Here is a 27,432-nt window from a genome sequence, read left to right on the forward strand (position 1 = left end):
TGCAAGAGACTGTTTCGCTTTCTCATACAAGTAAAGTAAGGAGAATTGTGCCTGTCCTTAAGTTTTGTGGTGAGTGGAGGCAAGGTCCCTGGTGTTGTGTTTGGACCTGCTTGCTTTCCATCCATTCTTCTTTTCTTCTGTTTCTCTCTGCTGTTGCTGTGTACAGACCCCATACTTGCATTAAAAGCTTACACTAATTCTTATGGAGTCTTTTAAGATTTACATATGTTAATAAAAAAAGGCTCTTAACCCAGAAGCTCTCATTTTGGCAGTACCAGCAGGGAATAAAAGATTGCTGTTGGTCCTGGACTGATTCAGGTGAGCGGTAGACAGCTGCTTCTGCTGGGAACAAAAAATTGGTTCCAGAGAGCCATTAGCTTGGAAATCCCACCCAGAGCAGGTTGGTTGGGTGCTGGGAGTTGTCCACAGGAGAAGACTGCATTATCACGCCTGGAAAGAGAATTGCATGATCATGCATTGCCACCCCACAGTCATCAAAGTATTGTGATCCTTGAGCTGGCACTGGGAGCTTCCAATTAACACAGAAGCATTTGAGACTGATGACCAAACCCATCTGATCTTTACTGCTAACAGCTCCTGCCCAGCTCACCCTTAGGCATGGCCGGGCAAACCTTCCCGTTTAGCCCTTGTAGCTTTGGATCTGCTTCAGCCAGCATGGCTGTGAGTGGGTGTATTGCATGGGCACAAGTGGGGAGCTCTTCATTTAAGCATGGGGAATCAAATGTGTTCTCGTCAAGGCAAACTGACATCCTTAACAAGGCTTTCATTATCCCTGCATCTTTTTGGGTTTTGCAAGTTCAGGCCCAGATGAGTAAAAAGAACTTCCTGTTCACACTTCAGTGGCTGACCATTGATTCAAGTCCTGTTAAAAACAACTACAGGAAGGAAGAAAATCCTTTAAGAAAACTGGCTTCTTTCTACTCTGGATTATTCCCACATAGAGTACAGTATAGGTTTGAGGGAAGATGATGGATCTAAGGGGAAAAAAGGCTGGCTGGCAAAATTTTAAGAAGTCATTCTTTGATTTTCACCAGATGCAGAAATAACACTAATTCTGGGCTGCTTCTGTATTGTTAGCAGCTGGTTTGTGGTAGTCCCACCCTGTAATCTTTGTTTCACCCATCACTGTGTCCCAACAAAAATAATGACTGCTACTTGGGCAGTAGTTCTGACCAGTGAAACGCATGCTTGCCAGTTAATATTGCTTTGAGTTCAGCAGTTCCAGCCTTGATGGATTTTTCATCTTATTTTTTCAGTCTTGAGCACTGTGGTAAGTACTACAGTCAAAATTTACTAGAGGAGTCATCAGTGATTCTCAAGGAAATTCAGATTCCATCCTGGATAACAGCAAGCAGGGCAAATGTATATTTTAAAATCTAGTCTCTATTCATTTATTTTAGTGCAAGTCTGATCTAGTGGCTCTGCAAACAGCTGAAAAAATTAGATTTTATATCATTAATATTTTATGCTACAACTGTTCATAATCTATGCTGGTATGGTACCTTACCTTTTTTTCCCTTTCACAAATGGAATCTGGCTGTCTGAATATAATGGGTATTGGTAAATCACTGTTTGTCTGCTCTGAAGAAAATTACAGCAGGATCAGCCAAGCTTGGGTGGAAAAAATGAATGTTGACATGAAATTGAATGATATGCAAAAGAAGAAGATGCTTTTTGAAAAGCATTCATATGGAAATATTAACTAAGATGTATTGACTGATAAACACATGTCTTTAAATGTTGTTTTCCCACAGCACTTAATCTGTGAATTTTGTTGAAGAAATACATAACTGCAAATACCATTTTTTCACAAAGAGGAGACCATTGTACAAATACTGTGCTGTTCTGCTTCATCAGTGGTCAAGATTTTTTCAAGTGTAGTCTCTGGACTGGATTTGTGTAAACATTGAAATGGAAAGGGAGTCCAATGCGATTATGCAACTACCGGGAACACAACAGCTCCCTCCTGTGCAGAGGGACTCAAAGGCTGAGTCTGGGTCAGTGCTTTTATGTCTCTATGCATCTTTCCCTTACCTAAAAATGAGATACAAACTTTTCCTCACCTTGCTTACAACAGGTACATTGTAAGCTACCAAATGCTCTTGAGATACATTTACATTTGCGATTTTGGTGGCACTTGTTACATTGTGAGATTACTATTGTCCCTGTCCGTGCCTAACTTAAGCAGAGGCTGGTTTGCTCCACGTACATAGCATAATGTTGGCCTTAATGTACCCAGGGCTACACTAGTGATGGCTCTCTTGGCAAGACAAAGGATTGCTACATTACAAAGCATATATGCTTTTTAATCTATTCCTGCAATCTCATTCACAGCCAGTGGTGAATGTGCTTTTAAGTGGTAATGAAAGAAGAGAGGGTAATTCCAGCAGATGGAGTGCAATGTTCAAGCCATTATACTAAATCACACCTAGAATATGGTATCCCATTCAGATTATTTGCATTCAAAAAAAGACCTGTTGAAATCAGAAAAGTTGCAGAAAATTATGATTAGACTAATCAGAGGTCTGAGAGGAAATTTGCATAGAGTTAAAGAAACAATTATGTAATAAATAGCATGAGGCCACTGAGAATCAGGATCCCCCGAAATTCTTTCTGATTAAATCCTCATAATTTCTGGTCCTTTAATTCTTACTTTCATCTTCCAGTTTACTTTCCCATACAGACAAAGCTTATGTGATTAGATTGGTCTGCCAGTTCCCTGAAAACTTACAAACTGTTGTTATGTAGATTTCAATTGGCCAAGGCATGAAAAGATATCAGAGAAAGAGCTCAAACAAATTTTGGGAAAATGAGTGGCTATGTGTGGAAAAGAAAAATTCATGTGTGTTATCTACAGCAAAAGCTGCAGAGTAAGGTTAGCACATTGATCATCCAGCACATGTACAGCTTGAAACCCACATTGGCACATTCTTTATGATTCACAGCTGGCAATTAAGGGATATTACTTAGGATATTGCTTAACAGTGGAAAGCAGCAGAGCAGGAGTGGGACTTGAAGGCTCTGGGATATCTGCCTGGATGTCAGGGAATATGGAATGGAGATTAAGGGAAATGGAAGGTGCATAGTGACAGTGGACCCAAACTCATGGGAAAAGAGGACACATACATTTTGCTGCTCAAAAAAAAATCATCTCTCTTTGTTGAAGGTCCTGGGAAGAAGGCTGTATATCCACCAATCTTTCAGATTCCTAGTTTCCAAATATTTGGTGGAGAAACTACCCTTCAATTACAATTTGCCTTTAAGGTTTCTTTTTTTTTTTTTCCTTTGTCCTTGGCTTTACACAATTCTGCCAGGGAATCCTCCCATAGATCTTATTTTAAGTCTCTCTAGGAATGTAGCAAAATTCTGAACTGAATTTAAGATTCTGTTAGTGCATTACTGCCTCTCTGCACACAGCTGGCTTGTACAGGAGATTAAAATGATATTTAATCCCTATTCCAAAGAAGCCTTATTTTCATCCTGTGACAGAGGAAGGAAATGTTTTGTCAGTGAGTTCAGAATGAAGCATTATTTAAATATGTATATCCTTCTGTGACAAATGTTGTGTAAATGGCAGGCACCACAGTATATGAAGACCCACAGAAGACCTACAAGTTTTTACAAATTCAATATGTTTCTTGAGCAAGCAAAAGCTAACTCCAGCCTGTTACAAAGAAATTCTGTCTCTAGGAGTGAAGTTCATGAAGATGTCAGGAGATACAACAAAATTTGGTACCAGATGCCCATTTGAACACCTTTTTCCTGTTCCTTTTAGGGCAACCTAAGTGAATGACTGATGAGAGAGAAGCATTATGTAGGGTATATATTACATGAGATTTGCCACAATAGATCATACATAATGTTTTAGAATTTTTTAACCTTGGTATGCTCTGATCTTTAATAACTTCTTGGACAATGAGTTCTACAATCTGATGACATAGTAAATTAATTACTTTGATATAATTATGCAGTTTGCTACAGTTAAATAGTTTAAAATGTTCTCTTGTGTTTCAAGGAGAGGGGAGCAGCAACTCAAAATTAAATCATCTTCCTCTTCCTATTCACTATCTTCCATACTTCACTTTCCTCAAGTGCCCTTGTTCCACTCTTTTCCTAGAGCAAACACCCATTTCTCCTCCTAGTAGAGTTGTTCCAGGCTTTGGGAACTGGTGATGAGATCCAAATGCAAGTAAGGGAAGGTGTTAAGGCTGCAAATGGCCTCTGCAGAATGGGCTAACATGAGCCTTTTTTTCTCTGCTTTGTCTAGGTAATGAGACAGCCGTGAAGATAAGATGCTGCTCAGTTTTTCCAAAATGAGAGAAGAAACAGAGAGATTGTTTGTGAGAGAGAGACGTCCATATCAGCCCCTGTGGTAATCTTGATAGATTTTGCTAGCTTGGTCCTCTGGCTATGTAGAACTAGTATTCAGCATATATTAAAATATTTATACTTTGGGCAATAACCGCCTTTCAGGACTGATGTAAGATCAACTCAGAAACATACAGCTCTTGGGGTTTGGTTCATGTTTTCTTAATGTTTGCTGTTGGCAACACTGCTCCCATTGATAAATTCTCAAAATAATAAACTTGTGAACCAAAATTGTTTTTTCCTCTATGACCGATGTTTTTTCACCCACAAACTTTGGTAATTTTACTTAATAGGTAAATTAAAATTTAGGTGTCCTGGTTTCAGCTGGGATGTAGTTAACTGTCTTCCTAGTAGCTGGTACAGTGCTATGTTTTGAGTTCAGTATGTGAAGAATGTTGATAACACTGATGTTTTCAGTTGTTGCTCAGTAGTGTTTAGACCATAGTCAAGGATTTTTCAGCTTCTCATGCCCAGCCAGGGCACCTGACCCAAACTGGCCAACAGTGTATTCCATACCATGTGACGTCCCATCTAGTTTAGGAACTGGGAAGGGGGGGGCAGGGTTTTTTTGCCGCTCGGGGACTGGCTGGGTGTCGGTCGGCGGGTGGTGAGCAATTGCCCTGCGCATCATTTGTACATTTCAATCCTTTTATTACTACTGTTGTCATTTTATTAGTGTTATCATTATCATTATTAGTCTCTTCTTTTCTGTTCTATTAAACCGTTCTTATCTCAACCCAGGAGTTTTACTTCTTTTCCTGATTTTCTCCCCCATCCCACTGGATGGGGGGGAGTGAGTGAGCGGCTGCGTGGTGCTTAGTTGCTGGCTGGGGTTAAACCACGACAGTCCTTTTGGCGCCCAACGTGGGGCACGAAGGGTTGAGATAACGACAAACCTGACCAGAGCTTGTTAAAACAAATTTGTCCTAAGCATTCATTATGTTGATTTATGCATTCTTAGAGTTGTTGCTCTGGTTTTTAAGGCTCTGTTATGTATCACCTCGCTTGCTGTATGTAGTTCCTCTTCTACTGCTTATCATCCGTGGGAGGTGGATTAAGGTTTTCGCTTTGATGTATGGCATAACTCTGGTTTATGGTATGATAAAGTCATCGGCTGTGGGATTAATCCGGTATTTGCACTTAGCATTGTCACCTTTATACTGCGGGAGCCATCTGTGGGAAACTATTAATAATTATACCATTTACCTTTCCTCCATGGAAAACCAGTCTGTGGGTGGGGTACCTTTCTTCCCCTCTCCTTTCTCCTTCAGTCCAGTTACAATGGTGTTTGAGAATTTTGAAAAATTTGAATACTCCTGGAATGTTGGGACTAGCACGGTCCTAGCCCTACTGCTAGGAATTAGCATACTTCTGAATGTGGTTCAGCTCTCGTTTAAGGTTAAACAGCTGTTTAAGAAGATCACCCAGAGATGTGCCCCAAGGCTGGATAATTATGAGTGGCAGGGTGTGTGGGGTAGTATGGGCAAGTACCTAGAAAAGTGGGCACCTCCGACGTTTTGGAAATTCACCCCTGAACAAGTGCAGGATCCAGAAGAACTAGTAAAATATTTGGAAAAGGTATGCTGTCACCCCGGCAGCTCCAGAGAGATACAAATCACTGCAACGTGCTGGGGCCTGGCCCATGCCTATCGAGCCCTGTTCGACACCACTCAGTACCCTCAAGGGGAAGAGAAAGTCTCTGGACCTAACAACAAAATGATGAGCACCGCGGCCACCCAAACCTTGGCAACGGGCGCTGCGGCCCCTCCAGCCCCGGCAAGGAGCATTGCAGGCACCCAGACCTTGGCGACAGGCACCGTGACCCCTCCAGCCCCGGCAACGAGAACTCGGGCTACCCAAACCTCAACAACAGGCACTGCAGCCCCTCCAGCCCCGGCAATGAGTACAGAAGCCACCCAAACCTCAGCAACGGGCACTGCAGTCCCTCCAGCCCCAGCGACGAGCACTGCTGCTACCCAAACCTCAGTGACAGACACTGCGGTTATCCAAAACCCAGTGAGCGATACTGCAACTGAACCAGTGGACCAACCTGCACCAGCATCAGTTGCCCCCGTACAGAAAAAGAAATATACAAAAAAATCAGTTCGCTTAGCGAAGGATGAAGGTGAACCAGGGTCATCACGGGAACCGGAGGAAGAGGCAGAACCAGAGGTAATAACCCGGTCCCTATCCTTGAGTGAGCTGCGGGATCTGCGAAAAGACTTTGGCCGCCGTATAGGTGAGCATATTATCACCTGGCTCCTCCGATGCTGGGACAATGGGGCTAATAGCTTGGAATTAGAAGGTAGGGAAGCCAAGCAGCTGGGATCGCTTGCCAGGGAAGGTGGCATTGACAAGGCAATTGGAAGAGGGACACAAGCCATCAGCCTCTGGAGGCGACTCCTGTCAAGTGTGAAGGAAAGGTACCCCTTTAAGGAAGATGTTATATGTCAATCAAGCAAGTGGACCACCATGGAAAAAGGTATTCAATATCTGAGGGAATTAGCTGTGCTAGAGACGATCCATCATGACCCAGACAACCCACAATTACCCAAAGATCCAGATGAAGTCCAATGCACACGACCCATGTGGCGGAAGTTTGTACGGAGCGCACCATCATCTTATGCCAACGCATTGGCAATAATGGCCTGGAAGGATGAAGAGGCACCGACAGTGGAGGAAGTGGCTCGCCAACTCCGTCAATACGAAGAAAATCTCTCCTCCTCCCTACAAGCCTGCATTGCAGCTGTGGAGAAGCTGTCCGAGGATGTCCAACAAATCAAAGAGGATATGTCCTACTCCACACGTGTAAGGACCAATGTCTCAGCTATTAGGAGTGAGCGTTCCTCTGCCCAAGAGGGAGAATATAGAAGGTACACACCGCGAGGTGCCCTGTAGTTTTACCTATGTGATCAGGGAGAGGACATGAGGAAATGGGACGGAAAACCTACCTCGGTCCTAAATGCACGGGTACGTGAACTGCGAGGAAAACCACCACAAAAGGGGATTCTACCAGGAAAAATGCCACTCCAGTTTCCAAACAAAGTAGAAGGGCTGATTTTATTTCCGATCCTCTTGAAGGGACTTCTGAGCCAATTTTACGAGAAGTGAATACTGAATACTCTGACCAGAATTAGAGGGGCCCTGCCTCCAGCCAGGTGGAGGAAAGAGATAACCAGGTCTATTGGACTGTGTGGATTCGATGGCCTGGCACGTCAGACCCACAGGAGTATAAGGTTCTAGTAGACACTGGTGCACAGTGCACTCTAATGCCATCAAGTTATAAAGGGACAGAATCCATTTGTATTTCTGGTGTGACAGGGGGATCCCAAGAATTAACTGTATTGGAAGCTGAAGTAAGCCTAACTGGAAATGAATGGCAGAAACACCCCATTGTGACTGGTCCAGAGGCTCCGTGTATCCTTGGCATAGACTATCTCAGGAGGGGGTATTTTAAGGACCCGAAGCGGTATCGATGGGCTTTTGGTATAGCTGCCTTGGAGACGGAGGGCACTGAACAGCTGTCTACCCTGCCAGGTCTCTCTCAAGACCCTTCGATTGTGGGGTTGCTCAAGGTTGAAGAACAACAAGTGCCAATTGCTACCACGACGGTGCACCGGCGGCAATATCGCACCAACCGAGACTCTCTGATTCCCATCCACAAGTTGATTCGCCAGCTGGAGAGCCAAGGAGTGATCAGCAAAACCCGCTCACCCTTTAATAGTCCCATATGGCCAGTGCGGAAGTCTAATGGGGAGTGGAGACTAACAGTTGACTATCGCGGCCTGAATGAAGTTACACCACCGCTGAGTGCTGCCGTTCCAGATATGCTAGAACTTCAATACGAGCTAGAGTCAAAGGCAGCCAAGTGGTATGCCACAATTGACATTGCTAATGCGTTTTTCTCAATCCCTCTAGCAGCAGAGTGTCGTCCACAATTTGCCTTTACTTGGAGAGGTGTCCAGTACACTTGGAATCGATTGCCCCAGGGGTGGAAACACAGCCCCACCATTTGCCATGGACTAATCCAGACTGCACTGGAAAAAGGTGAAGCTCCGGAACACCTGCAATACATTGATGACATCATTGTATGGGGCAACACAGCAGAAGAAGTCTTTGAGAAAGGGAAGAAAATAATCCAAATCCTTCTGAAAGCCGGTTTTGCCATAAAAGAAAGTAAGGTCAAGGGACCTGCACAGGAGATCCAGTTTTTGGGAATAAAATGGCAAGATGGACGTCGTCAGATCCCAATGGATGTGATTAATAAAATAGCAGCTATGTCTCCCCCGACTAATAAAAAAGACACACAGGCCTTCTTAGGTGTCGTGGGGTTTTGGAGAATGCATATTCCAAATTACAGTTTGATTGTAAGCCCTCTCTATCAAGTGACCGGAAGAAGAATGATTTTAAATGGGGCCCTGAACAACAACAAGCCTTTGAACAAATTAAACGGGAGATTGTTCATGCCGTAGCCCTTGGACCAGTCCGGACAGGACAAGATGTTAAAAATGTGCTCTATACCGCAGCTGGGGAGAATGGCCCTACCTGGAGCCTCTGGCAGAAAGCACCTGGGGAGACCCGAGGCCGACCCCTGGGGTTTTGGAGTCGAGGATATCGAGGATCCGAGGCTCGCTATACTCCAACTGAAAAAGAGATATTGGCAGCGTATGAAGGAGTTCGAGCTGCCTCAGAAGTGGTTGGTACTGAGACACAGCTCCTCTTAGCACCCCGACTACCAGTGCTGGGCTGGATGTTCAAAGGGAGGGTCTCCTCTACACATCACGCGACTGATGCCACGTGGAGTAAGTGGATTGCACTGATCACACAACGGGCTCGCATAGGAAACCCCAGTCGCCCAGGAATTTTAGAAGTAATCACAGACTGGCCAGAAGGCAAAGATTTTGGAATGTCGCCAGAGGAGGAGGTGGCACGTGCTGAAGAAGCCCCGCTGTATAATAAACTGCCAGAGAATGAGAGGCAATATGCCCTGTTCACTGACGGATCCTGTCGCATTGTGGGAAAGCATCGAAGGTGGAAAGCTGCTGTATGGAGTCCTACACGACAAGTTGCAGAAACTGTTGAAGGAGAGGGTGAATCGAGTCAGTTTGCAGAGGTGAAAGCCATCCAGCTAGCGTTAGATATTGCTGAAAGAGAAAAGTGGCCAGTGCTCTATCTCTATACTGACTCATGGATGGTGGCAAATGCCCTGTGGGGGTGGTTACAGCAATGGAAGCAGAGCAACTGGCAGCGCAGAGGTAAACCCATTTGGGCTGCCACGCTGTGGCAAGATATTGCGTCCCGGCTAGAGAATCTGGTTGTAAAAGTACGTCATGTAGATGCTCACGTACCCAAGGGTCGGGCCACTGAAGAACATCGAAACAACGAGCAGGTGGATCAGGCTGCCAAGATTGAAGTGTCTCAGGTGGACCTGGACTGGCAACATAAGGGTGAGCTATTTATGGCTCGATGGGCCCATGATACTTCAGGCCATCAGGGAAGAGATGCAACATATAGATGGGCTCGAGATCGAGGGGTGGACCTGACCATGGACACTATCGCGCAGGTTATCCATGAATGTGAAACATGTGCTGCAATTAAGCAAGCCAAGCGGTTAAAGCCCCTGTGGTATGGAGGGCGATGGCTGAAATATAAATTTGGGGAAGCCTGGCAGATTGACTATATCACACTCCCACAAACTCGCCAAGGCAAGTGCTATGTGCTTACAATGGTGGAAGCAACCACCGGATGGCTGGAAACATATTCTGTACCCCATGCCACTGCCCGGAACACTATCCTGGGCCTTGAGAAGCAGGTCTTGTGGCGACATGGCACCCCAGAAAGAATTGAGTCAGACAATGGGACTCATTTCCGAAACAACCTCATAGACACCTGGGCCAAAGAGCACGGCATTGAGTGGGTGTATCATATCCCCTATCATGCACCAGCCTCTGGGAAAATTGAGCGATACAATGGACTGTTAAAGACTACATTGAGAGCAATGGGGGGCGGAACTTTCAAACATTGGGATACACATTTAGCAAAAGCCACCTGGTTAGTCAACACCAGAGGATCTGCCAATCGGAGTGGCCCTGCCCAATCAGAATTTTTACATACTGTAGAAGGGGATAAAGTCCCTGTAGTGCACATGAAGAACATGTTAGGGAAAACAGTCTGGGTTACTCCTGCCTCAGGCAAAGGTAAACCCATTCGTGGGATTGCTTTTGCTCAAGGGCCTGGGTGCACTTGGTGGGTGATGCGAAAAGATGGGGAAGTCCGATGTGTGCCTCAAGGGGATTTGATTTTAGGTGAAAATAGCCAGAATTAAACTGTATGATATTAGTTGCTATATAATCCTGCTACTGTATGTTATCATTACTATAATTGTTATATGCTATATCCATAGTACTATAGTAAGAATCACTTGGATCAAGCAAGAAAGAACTGTGATAAAACTGAGCAAAGCGCAGTAGAGGTGGATCCAGAACTGACTCCAGCATGCAACAATCCAACGGTGCACACCATCCTCCTGCTGCGTCAAATGTCATCTGCTCGTCACACCGCACTGAAGCCCAATTCTGCTCTACCGACTGAGAGGACTTTGCACCATCCCTCCTGCTCAGACAGACTGGTATGACAGATGGAGCCCAGAGTCGGAAACTAAATGAACTCAACAAACATTTTATGAACATAAAGAACTAAAGAACTGATATCTCTGTGTGTGTATACTTATATATATATATATATCATTGTTCATATGTCTCAAAGGGATGGAAAGGTGGTGATGATTGATCAGAATGTAACTAAAGGTATGGGAACTGAGCATGAAGTCAATGGTATAGAATAAGGGGTGGATACTGTCCTGGTTTCAGCTGGGATGTAGTTAACTGTCTTCCTAGTAGCTGGTACAGTGCTATGTTTTGAGTTCAGTATGTGAAGAATGTTGATAACACTGATGTTTTCAGTTGTTGCTCAGTAGTGTTTAGACCATAGTCAAGGATTTTTCAGCTTCTCATGCCCAGCCAGGGCACCTGACCCAAACTGGCCAACAGTGTATTCCATACCATGTGACGTCCCATCTAGTTTAGGAACTGGGAAGGGGGGGGCAGGGTTTTTTTGCCGCTCGGGGACTGGCTGGGTGTCGGTCGGCGGGTGGTGAGCAATTGCCCTGCGCATCATTTGTACATTTCAATCCTTTTATTACTACTGTTGTCATTTTATTAGTGTTATCATTATCATTATTAGTCTCTTCTTTTCTGTTCTATTAAACCGTTCTTATCTCAACCCAGGAGTTTTACTTCTTTTCCTGATTTTCTCCCCCATCCCACTGGATGGGGGGGAGTGAGTGAGCGGCTGCGTGGTGCTTAGTTGCTGGCTGGGGTTAAACCACGACATTAGGTAAAATAGGTAAATTAAAATTCATCCCCTCTAGTGCTTATTCACTGTGAAGGAAAAGGAACGCATAATTTAGTCTAGTGTATTTGTCTTGCTAAAATCTATTTAGTATAAAATGCATGTCATACAATATGTCTTCTCAGATATCAGTATCACTACATTTACTAATACAAATGCTACCTGTTTTGCATAAAGGTAATAACAAATGACTATGCAATTAGCACTTAAGTTCCTAAAAATCTGTTGATACTTAAAAAAAAACCCCAAATATCTATCCCTGAAGCATAATTCATATTAATTTTTTACTTCAAGTTTAGGAGTCTGTGACATAAATATTAAGGTGTTAGCAAGGGTTAAAGAGGAGCTGAATATTTATGGAAGCAGCAGGAAATATTTATACTACAATAATAGAGATGGGGAATGACTTTCAGAAGCAATATAAAACCAGTTACAAGGTGTAATTGTGTTGTTATGGTATGTATCTTCAATTCTCTGACATATGACCACACCAGGGCTTTCTGCATCATTCTCTAAGGTAAGCCCCTGTGGAGTCCCACTGAATCTACCCCGTTACAGCAATTGGCTACGACTTGCAGCTGGAGTTTCAGATTTGCACCTGAGTACAGCTCTAGCAAAAGAAACTACCTTAGCACTACTAACTACCACACAAGACGAGCCTCCTTTCATGTGTTTTCAAACTGCCAAGCAAGGAAATGTTTCCTGAAGCATAGAAGCAGGGAAGGAGCTATATATATAAGTTATACTAAGTTGTAACTTATAGGCAGAATGAAACAAGATCACATTTTCACATCTGCTTCTTCCTTGCACCCTTAACTCTGTTGAGCTTTGTGGAATCATTGGGACTTCTAAGGGTCCAGAGGAGGACTCCCTTTCAGGTTCTGAAAATCAAAGGGGAAAAAACCACACAGAACTCTAAAGTATAGAACAAGCAAACTGGTCTGCAAGCTGAAATCATCTCCCAGACCTACACTGAACCTTTCACCAGCCAAATTTTCCTGAACTCTTTGCTCTGTGCATGCATTATTACCTCATGTCCTCTGTGATTTTTTTTCTCAGTGCTCTGTGTGGAAGCCTTGACACACATCCCATTGTTGATTTCATAGCAAAATGGAGACATCTTGAGTTTATCAAAACAGTGTGAAACATGAGACACAGAACATTTTAAATATTCTGTATTAAAAAGTCACATAGTTTCCCATGTATTGAATCATTTAAGGCTTCATTCTTTGTTCAGTGGTCTCAAACTAAAGGTATTGAAGGGCTGGGACAATAATTCTGCTGCCTGGCCATTCTGCCACTAACTTTTCTCTTGTTTTGTATTCACATCTTCAGCTAGGGCTTTGAAATTTATAGCAGTGACTCTTCAAGACATTCCTGTTAAAAAGCTTCATTTCTCATTCAATAACATCCTGTTGCAGATTTGTTCCCTTTTCAATTCAGTCTCTGATTTCCCCCAAAACCAAAACATATTGCAAAATATAATTGGAAAGAAAAATCAGCATGTAATTGCTAATAGCAGGTATTCCCTGAACACCTACATAACTAATAAATAAATAAGAATGACAGATTTTCTGCACTGTTTGCTTCTTTCACTCCTCCTTTAATTGTTGTTGATATTTTTTAATGTTCCTTCCGAACTAATAGTTCATAATTACTCTATGTTACTGAAGTGATTAAAGCAAAGAATTATTGATATCCAAATCAGACATTCCAGATTTACAGGATCCTTTGGACTCAAAATGTATTACATATTACATAGGTCTTTCATTTAACCTCCTGGGTGTCATTTTACTGCTGATCAGCACTGCACTATCGTGTACACTTTACCCCCTAAGAGCAGTTGATTTTCTGATTCTGGAATAATCAAACAGGTAGCTCTTACACATTTTGTTAGCATGGGGAAATTCACTAGTCACTGCTACTGAAACACCACTCCTCAGACTCAATCCTCGTCCATTAATTTGCATAGCTATTAGTTCTTGGTTTTGATTTCCATTCCTTCTTGTGGGGACATATCTGATGTATGGATAGGCCTTTTCATGGTTTCATGGTTTGGGTTTTTTTTTCATTTAGAACTATAATTTGGGATAAAATTCCTTCTGTTAGCTTTTCATTTTTTCCATCCGACTGAATTGGTCCCAAAAAATCTTGAATTGGTGAAAAGGTTCTCTTCCTTTCCTTTGACTTTGCAGAGGTGACAGAGAAAAATCTTTAAATGGCTTCAATCTGTGACAAAAAACCTGCACAAACTGTAATGAAACTACTTCAACAAAAGCTAATCTTAATTATGTTTACTTAAAGTCTCTTCATTCTTTCCTTGCAATTAACTTTGATCATTTCACCATTTTGTCATTTGTTTACTCCTCTGGAATATTTTTTTTATCATAACTAGTATATTTTAACAGGCTAGGAGTACAGAGGGAGAGACAGCTGAGTACACCTCAGAAAGACCAGAATGAGAGTTAATTTGTCTCTCAAATGGTACTGTAGTTCTGCTGCATTTGCTCTTAAAGAATTTTTAGATAGTTGCTCTAAGCAATTCCAGTCAGAGAAAACCTTCCTTACTCAAGCAATTGTTTTAAGACAACGTTTAGTAACAGGTCTTCCAAAAGACTCTTACTGTGAGTGATATTGAGAGCACGTGGCCATTTTAAAAGAAAAAAAATCCATAAGGCCTGGGTTTGGTGAGTTGTTTTTTTTTTCTCTTTTAGATACAAACTTGTTCCAGCTATGATATTGGACTATAACTGCCATGGTGAGCTGCCACAAAGTCCATCAGCGTTCTGGGAAAGGTGTTTTGGGCTCATGCATTAGATCTAATGAAGTTTACTCTTGCATTGTATTACATCTTGCAGATAATCCTATCAGGTAAGTATTGTTTCCATGATCTCTCTTTGATCCCACAACCGAGTCCTTTGAATATAGTCACATTACTTTGTTTTTATTCTCTATTATGAGTTAAAACAGGCACAATACAAAAGAAAACTACAGTTGGTCTCCTGTCTAACGTAAATCACTGAGAGTAAACTGTGCACAAAACCCCCATCTATAAACAGCCGATTAAAAACCATTATGTTACATTTAAACCCTAGTACTATAGACATCAAGTATGCAGATGGAACCCATGCACACATCAGAATGGTTTAGTTTTATGTTGTAGCAATGCCACTTATTTTCCAGTGTCGTGGAAAAAACAAGTTCTGTAGCAAATAGTATATTCATAGAGAATTTGCAATATCTATATGAAACTCCCAGAAAGTCATTTGGAAAATATCCATTAAGAACCTTCTCTCTTGCATTTCTGTTGTTGCTTAAATATTCTTTTTCTGTTTCATTCCATTATGGATATTTTCCAAATTCAAAAGACTGGCTATGGGACTTGTATATAATCCTCCTAATCTGAACAGCAGTCCGCATTTTTGCTGCTTAGAGACAGTGAAGATGGAAAGGCTAAGCATTAAAAAGAAAGAAAAGGAGGGGGTGGGACAACAGTACAGGCTTGGCAATCACAAACTGAGGCCTTAAACTAAAGAGGAGTCTTGTCTAGTTCTAGTCCCAATGGCTAAGTGTCACAGCCAACAGGCTTTTCCTTTGGGAATTAATAATCTCATAGCTTCTTTCCCATCCTTCACTAGTCCTTTTCTGGTCAGCTGGCATCACAGTCATTCACTGGGAAGAGATGTTAGGTACAAGATCCAAGTTCTTCGAACATAACCCCATGGCCTCATTCCCCACAGCCAGTGACAACACTGGTTTTGCTGGACGTACAGCATCAATAGCAACAACTTCCCCAACACAGTAGTGGCACCAGGGTACTTCGCTTACTCACCTTTTCCAGATCAATGCACACAGGGTCTTCCCTTCACCAGAAAGGCTTTTAAAACCTTTTCCCAAAACTGCCCTTACTGGGTTTTCTGTCCCTGTGCTGCAGGGGAGATGTGCAGCCTTGCACTGACCCCTGGAATGCTGCACATACACTTTCTCACTTTGTGCAAAACACCTACAGAAAATTATACTTCTGCCATCATCCAAGACATACAACATCTGATCCGTGAGGGTGTAACAGAAACTGCTAAAGTGTCATTCACATCTGATTTTCAGAAGTTCTTTCACAAAATGCTATATTGACTGTAAGAAAAGAAAACAGAATAGTCTTCATGGCAAAAACACAACTCACCTGGAAACTGTTCACTCTGCGACAAATAATGCCAGCTGTTCTTCTGTTGGTTTTTGACATTCATTCTTGGATTAGATGCAAGAAAGCTTAAGGAAGTTTAGCTTATGCTAAGCTTTCCTCACTCACTCTGTGTGAAATTGTGTAATCTGTTGTACTACATAGTGTAGCACAAGGCCAGGTTTCTGCTCTTCAGAGTTTAGCCCAAACCCTTATTTCCAACAATCCAACCTGAGCAGTAAAGAACACACAGCTGTCCATCACCTGAAATACAATTATTATGTATTACACCTTCATTTCCCTTTAGTTTTATAGTTTTATCAGAAAGCCTAAGTCCTCTCCACAGTATGTCCATGTCTGTATTAGTGCCTTTGCAGCAAGGAGATTTTTCAGTTGGATCAGACAAACAATAGTTCATTTACACCCCTGTGTTTGCTCACCATGTAAGACAGGTATGTTGGTGCAAATGTTACACAAATGTATATAGCACTCATTGGAAAACTTAGATCTGAACTCATGGATTTTCATGGTGTAGAATGGCCTGGCAACCTTTCAATTATGGAATAAACTATTGGAACATTTGTCATCGTTGCATGGCTTCTGCCCAGCCTTTTTTTATCATTATGACATTAGTAGACACAACATTATTGGCTGTTGTCTGAAATTAGACACCAGTCACCATTGCTCACTTGTGCTCACTGTGATGCCTGAGAACATCAGCCTTTCCTTAGACGACTGAGCGCTGGTGAGAAATGGAGGAACACACGGGTAAATCAGGTAATCCAAGAGGATATAAAGTATCTGGGAAAAACTGTCCACACAGTTTTGTAAGATACTATATTCCCGTCAGAGGTGGCAGACTGACTGTATACCTCTGAATGGCTGGGCCAGGGACGAAGGCTGATGGTTTCTCACCTGGCTGTGGCATGCTGGGAGGGATGAAAGCTTTGGCAGGGGAATATTGTGCATTCCCTGAGTGCAACTGCACAAGTCTGGGAGAAGATCAGTGAGAATCAGTGAGAGTCACTCCCTCTCAGAGCTCTGGTTGGCATGAGTTCAGCCACAGTTGCACACACCATGTTTTCTTCCCCAGTAAACCAGATGAGAGCCTATTACCCTTTATCAAGTCCATCAATGGTAAGACTACAAAAAAAACCCGTGATTTAACGGTCAGTGCCTTTTCTTTCTTGTAGTACTGGACTTCACTTGCAGGTTGGTCTAGCATTTCCTAACCCTTTTGGTCCCAAGTCACTTCACAGGGATCTAATACAGACATACCACAGACCCTTGAAGAGCTTCAGCTTGTGCTCTCCTTGCAGCCATCTGGGCACATGGGAAGTTGTGGAAGGTTATGTTAGAGCTTCCTTTTTTCTCTGTGCTATTCAGAGAAGGTAATCTCTTCTACTGTTCAATCTTTCCTTGCCTGGAAGGCAAACCCAGTTTTGAATGAAGCTGTCTTACTCTTCATTATCACTATTTTAATACATGCACCTTTCACAACAGAACTATAAACCTAGTTGTGTGGCTGGATTCCAACAAACCTAGTTTCTCAACAGCTTCCAAATGAATGCCACATTTTTCTGAGCTTTTTGGCCCACTCTGAACTTCAGCATTTTCACAGCTATCTACTCCCTCCCCTAACCCAAAACAGCTGCAGTTTACATGATGCTATTCCATTGCTGACTAATGAAAAAGAGCATCGAGATGAGAAATTGTATTCAAACTTCTGGTATTCATGTCCTCACTGATGCTGCTGTAAAGTGTAGTTAGCAGCTATATAGATTTGCTTTCACAGAAGCAGATGCTTTGGTTTCTTTCCTCCTTGCATGAGTATGGAGGCCTCTTTATTCTCTTTCTGGTGTGATCAAGGGCTCTGAATGGTTCTACATAGAGCTGTTATAAGGCACTGAGAGAGTTATTAGGCTGATAGCCTAGACTGGCTGGCAAACACAGAACAAATACCCATCCCTCTGTACAGTAGTCAGCTGCCAGTCTTCAAGGGGCTTTCATGGTGTCCTTTCAACTACATGAAAATTATCTGTTCTGCAAAATGGACTGTTCTCCTGAAGGATTAGGCAGCTTATTATTACCACATAATTTCCTCAAAGAAGAGCTGGCTCACTGTTCCTTTTCATGCCATTAATGAGTTACTTGAGCCAAAAAGCACAGCTTGTAACTATGATTACATTAAAAAAGCTTTGTGAAGATTCCTCTGATCTTCTCTAATAACAAAATAGACAAACTTTGACCTGGAAGGATGTCTTCAACCATTGGCTAGTATGTGTGCCTAACGCAGTGTGAATTTGCCACAGCCACACTTCAGACAGATTTCTGTGGCATGCTGTTAAGTTAGGCATGAGGTGTGCGATCATGTCTTCTTGATGTCCACAAAAGCCCAGATACTGACTTGTGCTGAAGGGTGAATTGTGCCTATTGCTCATTTCTCAGCCTGTTACCATTTACCTTTTTGAGGTGAGGCTATAGTCTGTTTTGATTGCCAGAGTTTAACTTGGAAAAACAAAGATCCACTGGAGCCATATGAGGATTATCCCAGGTGACAACTATCAAAATAATATAGCAGAACTTAATACTTGTGAATTAATTATGATTGATTTATACTCCTTTTCCAGGAACACAGTTTTGTAGCCACATTTAATTGTTCTGAAGACTTGGACAAAGTTGTAGGTTTGTAGGTTTGAGTTATCTTAAATCCTGGCATTTTAAAATCTCTATATTTATTAATATTGTGTCATCCTTCACCATAAAAGCCATACAGATAATTTATTTAGCTTTTCCTGGAGGGAATCTTTGTATTGTCTCACAGTTTTAACAACTTAATCATCCTTTATGAAAGTCTAGTTACATGCTAACATGTATTATGGAAAAAAAAACCTGGAAGGTGGTCTTAGACAACCACTTTCACATGAACCCTTCAGTGAAAATTGAAGTATGGAAGCATGAATAGGAGAACCTTAAATTAATTTAAAAGCAAACCACAGAAGTATTTTAACCACAGTATTACAGAGACAAGGCTTTTGACAGCTTGAGACATCACATGAAACAGGTGAATTTTCTAGATATTTGTTGAAATTGAGTCCTGGTGGGAGTCTAAGTTTCAGGCACTGGTGGCCTAAACTGTGCAGAATCACTAAATCCGTATGAATTTATCTTTATATTAATCTTATTAATCTTTAACATCCTAGGAGAAACAACTTTGATGTTACGTTCATTACTCCATCTGTTCCACATCCATAACCTGTTCCTGCAGTATTGGTACAGTAGCCACTTCTCTGGCTGGCAGACTATTTTAAGCCTTCATCCTCTATTTAACCAGAGATGGAGTGCATAATAATTTTGTTCTTTCCTTCTTCATCAAAGCACAAGAATCCAAAGCAAAAACAGGTGCAGTTTTGCTGGCATCAGGCTGCATTGAGCTATTTTTTTTTACTAAGCTTCTGATTTTGAAAGGACAGATCATGAAAAATTAGTACAAATGAATGACTATTCCATTGCATGCATGAGAAAATCCTCCCATATTTAGGTACCCTTCAGTTGCTGAAAGATCAAAATAGAGTGGCAATGAGAAGTGGTCATGGAGATCAATTGAATCAAAGCTACATGAACAAGCATTTGGGAAATGAGATGCAGCCAATGTAAGAACAACAGAGATCCTTTGCTGTTTAAAACATGAACAAAACTCTTGAAGTACTTCTTGTCTAAATACAGATTGATTTATCTGTTACTACTGAAAAGTTCTTTCTAAGCCATATTGCCATTTGTCTCTCAAGAATATTCACAGGACAGTTAGATATAGTGTTAACACTATTTTTGCCTTCTTTCTGAATGCATTTCCATGAAAGCAATTTCATTTTTGTCCCAGAAACTCATCTGATTGATGCCACTTCTAAAGACAGAATCTCTATAACATTACGGGTTCCTTAAGTGGAGGAGTATATGTCGTGGTTTCAGCCCAGCCGGTAACAAAGGACCACGCAGCCGCTCGCTCACTCCTCCCGCCTCCTGCCGGTGGGATGGGGAGGAGAATCAGAGGGAAGAAAAGAAAAAAAAACAAACACGGAACCTCGAGGGGTGAGATAAGGACAATTTACTGGGACAACACAAAAAGAGAAGTTACAACAATGGTAGTAATAAAAGAATATACAAAACGAGTGACGCACGGTGCAACTGCTCACCACTCGGAACCCGACCCCCCACCACTTCCCCCACCGAAAGCTGAAAGCTCCCCCCAGCCAGCTCCCCAGTTATATACTGAGCATGATGGCACATGGTATGGAATAGATCCTTGGCTAGTTCAGGTCAGCTGCCCCAGCTCTGCCCCCTCCCAGGTTCCTCTGAAAATTAACTCTATCCCAGCTGAACCCAGGACAGTATATATCAGGTATTGGGAGCTGAGGGATGAAAGGTGTTCACAGCAACAACTTTAGGCTTGTACAGCTGTGCTGTACCTAGAAATAGTTTCACATGGTTTGGCCACCAAAGGCTGATCTTCAGCCTGGAAATAAAAAGGAGTGGTAGAGGTGATGGCCTCTGTTAGATTCATCCATATTTTGGGTTTAGTCATCCAGGCGAGATGGTACAACTTTGACTTTCTTTATATTTAACAGTCCTCCATATTTCCTTCTTCTTTCCCCTTGTCTCCCCTCAAACACCAGGCACTAGGAGAAGCCTGACTCCTCTGAACAAGAATTAGGTAGGGTCAAGCCCCCTCTGGAGTGGGAAAGAGTCTCACCCTGGCAGTTTGGTTCAATTGCATAGAAATCAACATGTTAACCCCAAGCCTTGGCATTTCAACAAAATCTGACATTCCTGCCTTTGGCACAGAGCTGCCTATGGAGTTTCTAAATTCTTTGATATTATATTTTTGTAAGCTTTAGGGAAGGGAAAGAAGAAAAGGGCCAATTAAGTTCCAAAAGTGGTTCAGCAAGTTCCAAAAGGTTCATCAAAACTTCTATTGCTGCATTCACTAAACTTTCCAAGGCTCAAAGATCGCCTCTCATGACTAGCCCTTCATTATAGACAAAAAGCAGCCACAACACACTTATACTCTTTGATGTTAGGCCCATAGTCTTGCCACAGGTGCACAAGGACAGACTGTGTCTGAGAGGCTTACCAGCAATGGCCTATTAAAAGATCAATTTGTATTCAAAAAAACAACACAGAAAAAAAAAACACTTGTTTGGTAAGCATCGGCAATGTCACGAAAGGACTTTTTCAGTATTGTCAGCTAAAATGATTTCTACAGGATTCATGATGCTCAGACTTTTACAATTCCTTTTGTTTGCTTATTTTTACAACTCTTTGCTGGACTCAGCATTGCAGGAGATGTTCTGCGTTTATGATTTTCATGTTTTTCAGTTGTCCTGGCTCAGAAGTAAAATTTGAAAAAATGCAGAGAGTTCTATCCTGCAGGCTCAAAACCTTCTCAATTGAGTTTCAGAAGAATTTCAGATCCATCTTTCATTAATTTACATGCTGATTCTTGATTTTGAACAATTCAATATTCTATTTTTACACAGATGAGAGAGCTATCTAACCATTTCCAACAGTAAGTTAAATAGCACTATTTCTACATAATTCATTGCTAAACTTCTATCCAGAAATTGTCAGCGTGATGTTGGAAGGCCATGAAATTCAGCTCTGCTCCAGGGAACTGATGGCATGTCATTCACTGTCCACTGAAGCCTCTTGGATTATACAGAAATAGGCCTCTTTTGTGGACATCTCAGCAGTCCTTCCTACATTGACAGTAGTTTTTTAGCTTGAGTTTTCAGCACTTTAATATCCTCTGCTAATGTCATTGAACTTGATAGAAATCTTAACTATTGTCTCAGAGGACCAGAATCAAAATGATGTGGAGAACATTTAAGAATAACCACTTAATTCTTCTTCAAAGCTAGTATTTTTACAGAACTTCAGTGAAATGGAAGTGTCTTGCATACATTTGCACATTATTGATTTAAATGGATGTCTGTTGCATGAATGATGTTCTTTACACTATGATGCTGTGCATCTTTGATATACTTTCATTTTGCCTGGTGCTCCTGTGCATTCTGGATAATAATCTACACCTGTACAACAAAGATGTAAAGCAAACTGTCTGATAAGATATTTTGGGTAAGTGGCTACATAAGATGCTAAACTCAGCAAAAGTGGGACTTACTATGTTGCATCAGTAACAAAGGCTGTTAACAAATAAATTGAGTGACAGAAAATGCTGGCCTGCCTGGCTGGATTAAAAAGTAGATGCCTAATTTTCTAGTCACCAATTCACAAATCATTCGGTAAGCAAGGGAAATAATGAAACATGATTCTTGTCATGTTATCCCAAACTGTTCTATTCTCAATATTCATCAAGTTTGACTGAAATTGGACAGTAGATTAAAAGCCGTTGGGCCAGGGAGGGGAGGATACTTAGCTATAGGCAAACACGGCAAGAATATACAAGTAATTGCCTATCTAAGAAGTTTGACTAAGAACGTCTTGGTACAACAGCATGGGCTATTTAAGCACAAAAACACTTCTTTTAACTCAGGGCCTCACTAAGAACTTCTTGATTTACTATTTTGCTTAGTATTGAAATCTGTCACTGTTCACTAAACCACAAAACAGAATATCACACAATCTTTTGATACACAAAAGCTTCTAAAAGCAGATCTGTCCTAGTATAAGTTTGATTTTTTCCACAAATATCTTCAATTCCCTGCCACATGTTACATTTTCTGTAAGAAAAGTTTTTGATTTTTTTTTAGTAATATTGAAGATCTGGTTGCTTTTTCTTTTTGTGAATAAAATGCAAAAAAAAAAAAAGTAGGTAATTTCTATATTTGCATCACTTTTACAATAATTTGCTGACATATCTTTGTAAAACAGAGCTTATAGGGAACCAGGACTTGCTAAAGTGTGTGAGAGCACCAAACACTAAAATTAACCTGTGAAATTTTGCATTCAAACATCCTAACTTTCCTTTGAATCTTTGAGATATCCAGAGATTATATTTTACACTTACTAGGGGAAGGATTGAGAGAACGAGGAGCAGAACGATATTTTCAAAAGTGTAGTTGGTCCAAATATGTGTACTTTATCCTACTGTTAGTCAACAGAAGTACAAAAAGATCAGTAAAAGAATTATCTGGATGCAATTGTTAGAATTGCATTTCATTAAAGAAATAAGAGGAAAAGAGACCTCTTTGAATAGTCTTATGATGTTTTTTTGTAGTCCTGTCAAAAATTAAGTTGGTACTGTCACATAGGAAGTAAGAATACTAAAATATTTTGAGATGAAATTGACAGAATTAGAGAAATTAATTCTTATACTGACAAAATACATTGCATGCCACAGAAGAAAAAGTCTTGCAGCTAGCTTTGCAAAATGCTGTCCATGGAGACTTTCTCCAAACTTGCAGCACTTTTTTCTGTCCAGAAAATCTGGAATTACAGACTTGCTATCATTTTCCATATCTTGGTTGAAGGGATACTGTGTGTACTTCCAGTCCCATTTCTGACTTTTAAAGAGGTGACTGTGCCTCTGCTGTGGGAAAGACATGTCCCAGCTTGGCCCTGAGCTGGGCAAAGGGCTCCAGTTTCAGTTTTAGCAAGGTTTTACTATATCAGTCACAGAAACATCCCTTAAGTGGCTCCTCAACTTTTTGCTTTTATGTAGTGCTCTTTCTGTGATCCAAGAGCATGTTTTCAAAGCTACTGAGGTACCTCAGATTGAGTTGTAAGTAACTGCTCACTGAAGTGCCTGTTTCTTAGCTCAGCTGAGATACTCTCCTCAAAATCTTTGTTCACTGATTCTGCAAGATACTGCTTTTCCTCTGCATTAAAATAATAGATCAGCACGTGAGCAATTGCCTGCTGATGTAGGAGTGCGGCAGGAAAGAAAACTCCTCTATAAATCATACTAATGATTACACACAAATATGACACATAGACAAGATACATTTTTATCAGGAAAACAAAGCCTATTAAATGAGGCCATTTGCTTACATTTATTTTGCAACCAGGATGCCATGTAAATCATTTTACCTTGCATTGGTCTTCCTCAGACAATCTTCTTCCTCTGTCCCCATCCTTCCTCCAAAGTAACATCAATTTTACTGTTATATTTCAGCTGCTTTGATTGTGGCCAGGTAACTGAGTGGTCAGATGATGAACTGAGGGCCCATCCTGATAAAATTTAAAAATTACAGGCATCTATAACACACCAACACATTTAGACATATCTGCTAATTTATATGTATCTGCACTTTAACAGTATGGAAGCAATGGTCACTCAGTGCTGCTTTCTGAATTAAACTCAGTAACTTTATGTGCAAAATGTAAGAACTGTGCAATGTAAGAACAAAACACCCAAACAGCATTCATCATTACTTAAATTGGAAAAGTTATTTGTTTGAGAAGTATACAGAAAACTGAAATCATACCAAGTCTAAGCTACCGTTCTAAATGTAATATGTTTTAGTGTCATTTTAAACAATCTCATGGAGTTTACATGGATTTTAATATGAACTAAGATAACCAACTTATCAGGGAAGTGGCAAAGCTTACCAAGATGACACTTAAGGGACTGGGTGAGCTAGTAATGGCTGGCTACAAGAGTTGGTACTTTCCACTGGCAGATATAACTTCATGGCAAGCAAGGAATCTAAGTAAATTTATACCACATTTATGAACTGAAACCTACTGTTGTATCTTCCATGAGTCTCGTGCATTTGTATTCATACTACATTTACCTCTTTCCTTCTCTTTTTAAAAAGGGATGAGTTATTTTTCTAACCAGAAAGTGCAACTGCACAAATGGACAGTTTTCCAAGGCATTGAAATGCCCTCATTTCTTTTCAGCCATATCTCTACATATGCTCAAAAATTTGGGATTTGCTGACTTGGGTACAGTCCTGCAGCAGAACAATGAACCTGAAATAAATTCATTAGCCATTATATCATCCTCCTTCCTTCCAGCATTTGTAATCAGATGTCCTGCCTTCTTCATTTATTTACCAGGTCAACGGATTTCAACTGGCATATCTCTCATGTGTGGAGGAAACAGCCACAGGGATTCCCAAAAAGCAGCTAAGGAAATCCAGCCCTTTGCCAGTCTGCCTGTTCGTTAGACAGGGATGCACATCCCCATTGGAAGGCTGAAAAAGACTTTGAAAACTACTAATCTCAGTTAATAAAAATTCATTATTGCAAATAGAGCAGCACCGGCTTTCTTTAAGCATGAGAAATGCTCCACAAAATTAACCATCCCTTTCGTCTCTTAGTTATTCTTTGATGGGTGCGTTTCAGTGAGTTCATTACTGAAATCCTGATAACACCTGGAAAAAGCAAACACATTTAACTGGAGATTGTACTGTGCTGGCCTCACCAGCAAGAGGTCGCTGAACTTTGAACACATAGGATTTTTGAGGAGACGCAATTAAGAAACCAATTACATGCAATGAATGATAGCACAGGATTAACAACTTAAATGTAAAATGTGGCTTTTTATGACTGGCAAATTTCCTATCCTCCTTCATTTCAGAAAGATGGACTTGGCTTAGACATAATATGGATACAAGTATTCATTACAATTTTTGATGGGTTTGAAAAGCATCAGCTGAAGGTCCTCCAGTCTCGCACAGCAATATTAATTGGATTCAACTGAAAGCTTCAGAATAGATAATATTAAACTATATGACAAGTGTTCCTTCTACGGGACTTACTATTGCATTTGTCTTAATTATTAATGTAAACACCCTACAGAAGTAGAATACATCTTTTATTAAGACTAGTGATAAGGAATCTGGAAATTCTTCAGCAGTTTCATATTAACTTCAGAAAGGAAATAATGAACTGAAAATAATTTTAAAGAAAAATCTACATTTCCTCTATCACCAAAACTGATCACTTCTTTTCTGTGTAATGCAAAGGGGTTTGTGTCTGTAATAAAAAGACAGCTGTACATAGGTTGTAGATGAAAAAGAAGCTGTACACAACCCAGCACTAACTAGAAGTATAGGCATTATTATCAATAATAGTTCAGTGTATCCCATAAACAGTCAATTGCATTTTCTTGTTACATAATAAGGGAGAGAAAATAGTTTTAATACAATGGAAAGGACTATGCTCAGGAAATGCAAAATATTTTCCAGCAGCACTGTTCACAAGACTCCATTGTGCCTCCTGTGTTTTTCAGATTTTTATCCTTTAGAGCAACAACGTTACAGAACAGAAGAACTCTGCAGATGCTTTAACCCTTAAGTGTCCTCAGTGTTAAGACAGGTACCTCAGCTTCCTACTCTGCAGGTATAAAGTTAGATACTTAAGAAATCAGCTGTTAGAAAGAGTGGTTTAAGTGGGACAAGAGAAAAATCCCATGCAGAGCAACCATGAGATGAGAAGAGACAGGACTCATCCCTGCATACTGAAACATTTTAATTTGTGACAGCAACTAGTTCCTCAGAAGGGGCTTTGCAGGTTCATATGCTGAAATCTTTTGTAGGTTGTAGACACAAAAGAATCATGGGACAGCTGAAAGTTATCCAATTCACAGCATAACACAAGTTTAAAATAGCTAAAATATGTTAATTACTATGTTTAGAAGACTATCCCTAAGAACTCTGAATTAAGAAAATAATACAGTAATAGTTGGCTTTCCTTAAAAAATATTTGTTGGCAGCTATTTGGGCTAGTGCCTATCTCAGTTTTTAGTGAGAAGGGAGTATGCCTTTCTAACAAGTGCCTAAGGTGGTTTGTAATTCTGCAGGAAAACCTGGTTAGTGCCTTTTTTGATTACTTAAATTGTTGTCTTGGACAAGATTAATTTCTGGCAAAATTGATTCTAATGAATGACTGCCATGTACTAATTTGTGTATCTGTTACCATAGCAATGAGAGGTTATGAGGTGCTGAAGAAACAGAGAAAAAAGCAAAGCTAATACAGACCCATTGGATTTTGTAATCATGTACTTTCAGCTTTCCAAGGAGAAACTGCTCATCTTGTGCTGTTGTAGCCTAAGGCCAAAATTCACAAACCCAGATGCATAAGGTTAAGCTGCTAAATCCATATTTATTCTTCTACACAAAACCAGTTTCATTTTCACCCTCACCTTCCAGATTTAAAAGGTTATTTACTGCTCTTTTTAGCTCAGACTTTTTCAGGGTGGATTCACAATTTATGGTACCTAGCATATCATCACTAATGTGAGTAAGGTCATGTTAAATTTCAGTGCTTAGACCAGGCTATTTAATATATATTTAAGGTTAGATTCAGCCAATGAAAATATATCTTAACCTTAAGAAAAACTGGTATTTTCTTTTTCAGGCTTTTTAGGTATTTGTTTTTAGCGGAATGCATCTTTGGGTCAGGTACATCTTCTCTTTCAGCAAATATACATTAGTTCAAACAAACAGTTGGCTAGTTTGCAAATTATATAAATTTACATGAAAGTC

At 40.8% G+C, this 27,432-nt stretch overlaps 1 long non-coding RNA gene across 1 annotated transcript; it reads left to right on the forward strand.

Moving 5' to 3' along the window:
* Positions 1-1,812: 1,812 nt before the first annotated feature.
* Positions 1,813-25,193, forward strand: LOC138683808 (uncharacterized). Its single transcript, XR_011323255.1, has 4 exons — positions 1,813-2,018; positions 4,289-4,393; positions 14,514-14,670; positions 25,001-25,193. It is a non-coding gene; the product is annotated as an uncharacterized lncRNA (long non-coding RNA).
* The last annotated feature ends 2,239 nt before the right edge of the window (positions 25,194-27,432 follow it).

Source organism: Haliaeetus albicilla, chromosome Z (genome assembly GCF_947461875.1).
Source record: "Haliaeetus albicilla chromosome Z, bHalAlb1.1, whole genome shotgun sequence".
In the NCBI taxonomy this organism is placed as follows: Eukaryota; Metazoa; Chordata; class Aves; order Accipitriformes; family Accipitridae; genus Haliaeetus; species Haliaeetus albicilla.